The sequence below is a fragment of the Macaca thibetana genome, chromosome 14 (assembly GCF_024542745.1).
Source record: "Macaca thibetana thibetana isolate TM-01 chromosome 14, ASM2454274v1, whole genome shotgun sequence".
Taxonomy (NCBI): domain Eukaryota; kingdom Metazoa; phylum Chordata; class Mammalia; order Primates; family Cercopithecidae; genus Macaca; species Macaca thibetana.
The window spans coordinates 61,381,653-61,390,812 of NC_065591.1; the positions used below are offsets into that span (position 1 = coordinate 61,381,653).

A 9,160-nucleotide genomic window follows, 5' to 3' on the forward strand; every position below is an offset into this window, starting at 1 on the left:
AAAAGTGAGTTACACACTACCATTACAGCATTATTCTGATGTTGACTTTATACTTACCTTTACCAGTGAGTTATATGCTTTTATACATTTTCATGTTGCTAATTATAGTCCTGCCATTTCAAATCGAAGAACTCTTTTTAGCATTTCTTGTATGGCTGGTCTAGTGGTGATGAACTCCTTCAGTGCATCCACTCTTGAATATTTTTGTTCCACTGGAGTGCTAGAATCTCTCATCTGGACTCCAGGGCTCTGACAAAGGTATTCTTGTTTATGGGTAGTTGACAAAATTCGTGTTTCTCTAGGGGGATAGCAGCTGCAAACTTCTTTTTCATTATGTTGCTAATGCCCCTTCTGACAGAAGGTTTTTCTGGATACCATACTTTCTCCACCAGTATGTTTGGAGTTATCCATATCATCTGCTTTAAAAATGTCCCTGAACCTTTGGTCGGCCCTGACAGACCTATCTGTTCTCTGTTCAATCCAGTTACCAACCTGACCACAAGATGTACCAAAGATTTTTTGTATTAAAATAATAATATTTAATAGACATCTGCTCTGTGCCAAGCATCTTGACCTATACTTTGTAGGAATAATCTCCTTAATCTTCAAAATAAATCTTTGAGAAAATATCATTTCATACATTATGAAACCCAGTCTTAAAAAGGAAAAATGACTTGTTGAAGGTTATGAAGTGATGGCAGTGGGATTTAAACCAGGATTATTTCACTCCAGAAAGTCCAGACTCCTTTTTTTGTATTACTTAAATAGTTTATTGGCAAGTTGATTATTGTTACTTTATTTTATAACTCTAAAAGGAATATATACACAATGTAAAATATTCAAAAGATGTCAGCTCCTCCAGAAAAAGTATGGTTCTTGTGCTGAAGAACTCAGTGGGTAATGTGGATGGAGCTCCTGCCTTAAGAGAGACAAGTGTGTAAATGGACTGGGAAAGGCCATCATGTGATGCTTGGGAAGGAGACATTCAGGTACTGACAACAAAATCCACAGAGGAAGAGACAAAGAAATGGTTCACCTCAAAGTCTATGTGGGGAAAAAAAATCTCTGGAACCATGAGATATGCAAAAGTGGTTCTGAATAATTGTTACCTGGAATGTTATTTCCTGCCACACATTAATACATTTGCTAAAAAAAGGCAGAAATTTTAATTTGGATATCTGATTCCACTAGGGATGACCCAATGGGAATCTTCAGAGGAATTGGTTTTGCTAGCAATACTTGTATGATATAAGTTATGCTGAGTCTGACTGGCTGCCAGCCAGTTATGAGGCTCAGTCTGTGAAGTATCACCTGGCTGAGAAGTTCTTTCAAACTCAGAAATTACAAAGTATCAAGCCTTAATATTGGTTGTACCCTAGATATACTGGTTAAAACTAATTACAATTTTAAAAAATATATAAATATATGATGAACAAGGTAATTGCAGAGGGATCTAAATGTTTAAGTCACTTATGTCTAACAGCATCTTCTGGAGGTGTTATTCTAGGCAGCCAAATCCTAAGTTTTTAGTCATTGAAAATTCTAGAATCAGAAAAAAAAGGTTAAGTATATGGCAGCAGTTAATGGTTTAAACCTAAGATAGTTTGATGCATCCACCACCATAAAAATAATTGCTGCAGAGATATGACTTTACCCTAGGGCTCCTCTGGCCTGGAGTGGTCAACACAGTTCTTTGGAGACTTACTGTTTTCTGCTTTTACAGTTGAAATATGTCTTCTCCTAAGTGACAAGTTTCCTCTTCCGGTATGTTAATACCTTAAATCTAATAGTTAAGTCTAACAGACCTAGAGTCAAACTGTTAGTTTCTTATGATTTCTCATGTCTCAGCTCTGATTCTCTGAGTTGAGATAATACTTCATTTATCTGAGAGAAATTTTATAAGTTCTTGGGGGAAAATGATGTCTTTTTAGAACAATATAGATAGATTTCTCAACCTTGAGACGGGAACATGATGATGACTTTTTAGAAAAAGGCAGATTGATTTCTAAACCTTGATATGGGGGACATGATGATGTCTTTTTAGAATTATGTACATCGATTTCTCAACCTTGAGGTCTCAGAAGTGCAAGCTGCCTTTAGACCCCGGTGAGATGGGGTAGACCAATTATACATATCTTCATTCTGTTCCTATGTGAACAAGGACTCGAGACCTTGGCTGGGCCATGGCCAGTGTATGGTAATTTAGTGGAAGATAGGTGACTGAAATCAATATTTCCTAAGCTAGCTCTTAGGATTAATGTCTTTTCCATTTAGCCATATTCCTTTATCAAACTCAAATAGTAGGATTTTTCAACAGTGGAACAGGCTGATGTGAAACATGTTTCCAGATAAAGACATTTATTTTGTTTCTGTTGCTGTTTAAAGCAAATAACAGACAGAGTCTGGCAGGGTGCGGTGGCTCATGCCTGTAATCTCAGCACTTTGGAAGGCTGAGGTGGGTGGATCACTTGAGGTCAGGAGTTTGAGACCAGCCTGGTCAACATGGTGAAACCCCATCTCTACTAAAAATACAAAAATTAGCCAGTCGTGTGGGATGCACCTGTAATCCCAGCTATTCAGGAAGCTGAGGCAGGAGAATGACTTGAACCTGGGAGGCAGAGGTGCAGTGAGTCGAGATTGTGCCACTACACTCCAGCCTGGGCAACAGAGCAAAAAACTCTGTCTCAAAAAAAAAAAAAAAAAAATCCAACCTCAGGCAGGGGATCCCCTTCCCTTCATCCATTCAGGTCTGCTTTTCAACTATAACCTCATCACTGACATCATATCCCCTATTCCCCTAAGGCTGGCCCAGGACAAGAACAGCTGCCATCCCTATGGGAGCCAGGTGGCTGCAGGGCACCAACAGTATGTGGATGAGAGAACATCACTGGACATCTCCTGATCCCTGCACCCAGGTGTGCTCAGTGCCACATCTGGGCTTCCACAGGTCTGTGTCCCACAGTGTCCTCAGGTGACCCTGCATTCTGTTCCCAGAAAAGTATGCCTTGGGCTAGAGAAGAAGCAGGGGACAGCCAGCTGATATCTTGTGGAGAGCCATCATCATGCATCATCAGAGTGTCTATCAAGACCCCACAGGACTGCCAGGAATTTTCACTGGCCGAAAATAGCAGTGTCCACCACTTTAAGAAAAAGCATCTGGTTTCCCTTCCATGTGACTGCTGATTTTGGTCCTGTAGGATGATGACATTATGCACTGGCCTCTGTCACTTTTTCTAACTGAGACACTAGAGAGGGAGAGGGAAACAGGAAAGAAAAATCTAGAAGACGTTTTGGAAAGATGTTAGATTCTCAAATACAGTCATGGTCAAAGCAAGGTGATGGGAGCAGAATAATTCTTTAATGAGTATTTGAATGGAGGCACCTGTGAAGCATCTTTTGCCTTAGAGAGAGAACAGGTGCTACAATAATGGACTGTGCTGTTTATTTTTTATCTTGCAGTAGTTGCTGCAGTGTCTGCTGACATCAAATGGGTATCCTGATAGCCTTCAATATCAGTGGTGGCAGCCTACATGAAATTTTTATCTTGATGGGAATTCGAGGGCTGGAGGCTGCCTTTATCTGGATTTCAATCCTTTTTTGTGCCATGTGCCTGGTGGGACTGGCTGGAAATGCTGCCCTCATCCTGATCATTTCCAGGAACAATAGCCTTCATTCACTCATGTTCTCATTCCTTTGCCTTCTCTCAGTTCCTGACCTGGCTCTCGGTTCTACCACTGTGCTCAAGATGCTGGCCATTTTGTAGCTCCATGCTGGTGAGATTTCCTTTAGTGGATGCCTGGCCCAGATGTTTTGCATCCATTCTATCTACGCTCTGGAGTCCTCAGTCCTTCTTTCCATGGTCATTGATCGATATGTGGCTATCGGTAACCCATTAAGATATACAACCACTCTCAAGCATGCTGTCATAGGTAGGATTTGCCTTGTTGGGATATTTTGTAGTGTGGCTATTGTCTCCTCTTTTATCTTCTTGCTGAGGTGATTCTCCTACTGTGGTCACTGTGTCTTGAGACACACTTACTGTGAGCACATGGGCATTGCCTGATTGGCCTATGCCAACATCACTGTCAGTATTGTCCTGTGGGCTGACTGTGGCTCTGCTGGTCATGGAACTGGAGTCTATCCTCATTGGCATCTCCTATGGCCTTATCCTTCATGCTGTCTTTCATCTTCCATCTTGTGATGCCCAGCACAGGGCTCTGAGTACCTGTGGCTTCCACATTGGCATCATCCTCGTTTTCTACATCCCTGCCTTCACATTTCTCAACCACAGCTTTGGCCACCACTGGGTCCCCAAGCATGTGCATGTCTTTCTGGTTAATCTCTGTCTGCTGCAGCCTCCTTTACTGAACCCAGTCATCTATGGGACTAGCACCAAACAGATTTGGAGTCAAATCTCTTTGTGAGACTTCTTCCCTTGGAAAAGGATTTGGCCTAACCTATCAATCTGAGATAGAAGATGAGGAGAGTATAAAAGCTATGAGGGATCATTGATAAATTCATAAGTGGAAAAGAGAAACACTGTGTTACAAACTATGGGACTTGGCTGTAGTGGGATTGAGAAGGAATCAGAGAGACCGCTGGGTTGAGGAGGATATTATTTAGGTGCACTGGCCCAGTTGGATTAACATCCAAAGGACTGAGCCCTGAACAAAGAGTTGATTTTTAAGCATTTTGTGGGGTGGGGGGAGATCTGTGCAGGGGGAAGCATATTACAGAAGCAAGAAACAAAGACAGTTATTCAATTAATTGAGACATGCATTACATCATTTATTACTTTCCAAGGAAAAACATGTTTTATAGCTTGAGTTTATCTGTCTAGTTACCTTGCAGCTGCACAGCTACAGAAACAGGGTCTTCACAATGCCTGGGAAAGGAGGAGAGATAAGGCTCACTAGCCACAGAAAAACAGACAGTTAATTTTTAAAGGACTCCAGCTCTTTCTCTTCCTCAGGAGGAATTGGGTTTTCTTACACACAACTGAGTTTCTGCTTACACATTCTTTGATTTCTTTTAATTCCTGTTCTATGGCTTCTAGTACTGGACACATCCCTTTGCTACTCATGAACTCAGATTTCCTTATCAGTACTTCAAGTGTCTTACAGCTCTATGATCTGGTAAATCTAGTGCCCAGATGGGTCCATTTTCAATCTTGCTGTGGGAGTCCAGAGTTCTGAGTTCTGGTCCTGCTTCTTACAATAACATCTTGGGTCACTAAACTTCATTTTTCTTCCAGAAATAATGTGTGGTTCATACCAGGAGATTATCACCGTGAGTATTCTTGGTAAGTATTTGTATTGCAAGGTGAACTTTTTGGTCAAATGAAGCCAGGACCTTAGAAGAGCCGGCATGGGGCCTACAAAGATGCATCTAGGAGCAGAACAGATGTTACAAAGGCATTGAGCACTAACCCCTACTCTTACCTCCAGCTTCATTGTATGATTTTTCTCTCTTTCCGAAGTTAGTATGCTATTTGGTCCCTTTAGCATTTACTCCTTCAAAAAATAAAGAGTTTTAACTTTGTTGCTAGTTGCAGGCTGGTATCCTAAGAAGAAGCATGAATTTATTTGTCTATTAAAATAAATGTTCATTTACTAATTTATCTTTAAAAATTTGTGTAAATTTTAGGGGTTTGTGTGCAGTATTAGTACATGGATATGTGGGGTAGTGGTGAAGTCTGGGCTTTTAGTGTAACCATCACCTTAATAATATACATTGTATCCATTCAGTAACTTCTTATCCTTCACCCCAATTATATCTTCCCACCCTTCTGAGTCTTTAATGTCTATTATTCCACTCTTCAGGTCCATGTGTATACATTATTTAGCTTTTACTTATAAGTGAGAACATATGGTATTTGTTTTTCTGTTTCTGAGTTGCTTAAGGGCCTCCAGTACCATTCATATTGCTGCAAAAGACATTTTATTTTTGATGGCTAAATAGTATTCCATTGTGCATATATATCACATTTTCTTTATCCAATCATCCACTGATGGACAGCTAGGTTGGGTCCATATCTTTCTTACTGCATTCACTAACATTCAACAATTAGCACCTGTTATATTCCAGGCTTAGTCCCAAGTATTACCAGCCTAGTCCCAAGATTACAAAGGAGGGAATGATCATAGAAGAGGTGATGTTAAATCAATGTCCTATAAGGTTGGTAGCAGGCAACCATTTGCCAGGTGAACAAGCCAGAAAGGCATCCCAGGTAGAGGAAACAGCATGGACAAAGGAATGGAGGTTCAACTGTCTGGTGTGTTGGAAAACTGTATGATCAGTGTGGCTAGAATTTTGTGATGACGGCTATGCTTTACGTAACAGTCTCACTTGTTTGGGAGTGTACCCTGAAGGCAGTGGGGGCCTTTGAAGGTTTGAAGCAGGGGATGACATAGTCCAATTTACACTTTATATCAAAGTTAAAAAATGAGATTGGAGGGTAACAAGATTAATGGTAGAGAGACAAATAGAAAGGCTGTAGCTGCAATCTTTTGGGACAGGTGGTAGATTCTTCCTAAGTGGAACAAAAGAGAAACCCTACCTGAAAATTTAAGCTACATCCACCTAGGCAGGTTTTCAGTTTCAGTAGCCTCTGCTAAGTTTTGCCTGGGCCACAGTGCCTTACACAATATCCCTGTGAAATATAGCCATCCCTTCTTATCTGCAGAGTAAATATTTCGAGACCTCCAGTGGATGACTGGAACAGTGGATAGTGCTGAACCCTATGTATACTGTTTCTTTCCTCTACATGCAAACTTATGATAAACTGAAATTTGTAAATTAGGCCCAGTAAGATTAAAAATAACATAAAATAGTATAATCATAACAATATACTGTGATAAAATTTATGTGAATATTTATTTCTGGAATTTTGTGCTTTATTTTCAGATTGTGGCTGAGCACATGTAACTGAAACCATAAAAAGCAAAACTGCAAATAAGCGGGGACTACTGTGCTAGACTCACTGAGCACTCCTGCCTCAGGAACTGGTCTTGAGTCTGATGCCAAATTCTCCCACCCTTCACACACACAGGACTGGGAGAAGCCAAATACCTTTCCCAATTTGCCACACACATAGGTTGCCTTCATTCAAATCTTGAATGAAACTTCTATTTCCATCTTTTCAGTCTCAAGAGCATGAGCTTTGGAGAAAAAAAAATGTCCTAACTTCAAACTGAAGCACTATCTATGTTACTTGAATGGCCTTCTATGGATTGCTTGACATCTTTAGTCCTGTTTACCTAATTAATAGAGAAAAGAAATAAGAGTTATAGTTTAGAATTATTGTAAGGATTAAATATGTGAATATCTTAGCAGAGATTGCTTAGAATATAGCTAGGGCTAGTAAGTGTCCGTCATTAAAGTCACTGAAACTCTGAGTCTGTTTTCCCATCTGTAAGATGGTGTTGATACTATCTATTGTGTATTAGCAAAGATTTATGTAAAGCTACGCATATTTATATTTAACACGCAGCACATTACTTTCCACATAGATACTCATCAAAGTAGTTATCTCTCCCTTTCTGTGCTCCAAAAACTCTCCTACCTCACGTTTAATTGGTGAATATCAGTAATTGATATCTGTGATGCTCAGTGAATGCTTTAATTTCCCAAAACACATCTGAAAGCCTGCTCCCCACAATAATATGATTAAATTTCACAGAACCTGTCCAAGTTCATTTACAACATCTCCCCACATGGGAAGGGAAGAGGAAAGTGGGGCCACTCCTGACAAACATCAAGGGCCTCATCTGTCATTGCCGCTACTCTTGTGATTCCCTGGGTGTTTTCTTGCTGTTCAATTCCTTCAAGATAGGCTGTACAGGCTGGGTACTGAAGGCATCACTTGCTTATGAGTAGCAGGGTCCAGAGTCTAGTGGGCAGTATGAGGCATCATTTCACATGTGCCCATTCCACACTCAGCCCAGGAGACTCTGCATCAGGCTGTAAGGACCCTGGCTCAACAGGCTCATGAAGTAGGCTCCATTCTGATCAGAGTTGTACAGTCCCTGTCATCCTCTGTCACCATTAAATAAACTAGACTTTTCTTATCTGTGTTTTCTTCTCTGTAGGACATCCTTTCTTCCTGCACATTCCAGTCTTGGAAATGTTTCCCTGCACTCTCTATCTCATATTCCTCAGATTCATTTTTCTAACTATTGCCACTGGCTTCTGGATTTGCCCTCCTGTTCCATGGAAATTACCTTCCCTAACATCAGCAATGGCCTCCTAATTGCCAAATCCAATGGGTATTTCTTAGCCTGCCTCCTTTTAAAATGTTCTTTGTGAGGCTTAACACTAGTAGCACAGCCTGTGATTTTTTTTTTTTTTTTTTTGTCATTGGTCTTCTCAATCTACGCTGCTGTCCTTGGGGGATCGCATATTCTTTTACAACTTTTCCTGGCTCATGCAGATGATAACACCTCTTTTTCTATTCTCATGTTTGCCTGGAGACTTTACTTCCCATTTCACTGAGAGAACAGATACAGTGAGAAAGAATACTCACAAATTCTCACCTCCACATCCACCCACTTATGTGCATAAGTGGCAATATATTCTGCCTGCTCTCCTGCTGCTGTAGATGGAATTACTAAATGCAACTATTTCACAAAAATGCTAGATTCCTTCTACCCTTACCTATTCAAGAACAGTCTTCCTCTCTTTCCTGTATCATCGAACTTTTTTTTCCAGTGATTCATTTCCATTAATTGATATCCTGCTATTTTCTAATTTTAAAAAGAATACGCTAACAAAAACAAGAAAAACAAATGTCTTCTGTCCCCTTTTTCCTCTGTCTACCAAGTCATTTTTCTGATCACCTTTACAACCAGAGTAACTACTCAAAGAGTTGTTCATGCTCACTGACACAAGTTTCTTTCCTCTTTTTCCCTTAGCACTACTATACTAAGCCTTACCCATATCACTCTAAAGTTTGAAACCATGCTTGCCAGGGTAGCCAAAAATCTCTGCGTTGCTGGATACTGTGGTCATTTTTCAGTCATTCTTCGTGCCTTACAGCCATATTTGAGTAATTCTTGTGTTTGATGCGGTTGGTCACCTCCTCTTTTTTCTTGAAACACTTCCCCTTATATTCCTAGACATCACGAACTTTCAAATGAACCCATCCCTCAAAGACCTTTAC

The 9,160-nt window shown here is 40.4% G+C and overlaps 1 pseudogene; it reads left to right on the forward strand.

Moving 5' to 3' along the window:
- Positions 1–3,487: 3,487 nt before the first annotated feature.
- On the forward strand, positions 3,488–4,618 carry LOC126936474 (olfactory receptor 52D1-like; annotated as a pseudogene).
- The last annotated feature ends 4,542 nt before the right edge of the window (positions 4,619–9,160 follow it).